General features: G+C 39.5%; 1 protein-coding gene across 1 annotated transcript in view; it reads left to right on the top strand.

The window, feature by feature from the left end:
- Positions 1 to 319, top strand: part of LOC115949273 (chromodomain-helicase-DNA-binding protein 8-like) — a 7,923-nt gene that overhangs the window by 2,052 nt on the left and 5,552 nt on the right. The window lies entirely within an intron of this gene.

Below are 319 nucleotides of genomic sequence, written 5' to 3'. Positions count from 1 at the left end.
AAAATGGGGTTTTGTTGGGGAAAAAATGGGGGTTGGTTGGGGGGAAAAATAGGGTTTTTTTGGGGGAATATTGGGTTTTTTTGGGGAAAAAAAAGGGTTTTTTTGGGAAAAATGGGTTTTTTGGGGAAAAATGGGGTGTTTTTGGGAGGAAAAATGCGGGTTTTTTGGGGGAAAAATGGGGGTTTTTTGGAGAGAAAATTGGGGTTTTTTTGGGGAAGAAATTGGGGTTTTTGGGGCAGAATGGTTTTTTTTTTTTTGGGAAAAATGGGGTTTTTTTGGGGAAAAAATACGGGATTTTTGGGGGGAAAATTGGGGAGTT

The sequence above is a fragment of the Geospiza fortis genome, unplaced genomic scaffold (assembly GCF_000277835.1).
Source record: "Geospiza fortis unplaced genomic scaffold, GeoFor_1.0 scaffold1871, whole genome shotgun sequence".
Classification (NCBI taxonomy): domain Eukaryota; kingdom Metazoa; phylum Chordata; class Aves; order Passeriformes; family Thraupidae; genus Geospiza; species Geospiza fortis.
The sequence above is the reverse complement of the archived record's forward strand: the minus strand, read 5'-3'. Positions and strand labels throughout refer to the sequence as shown.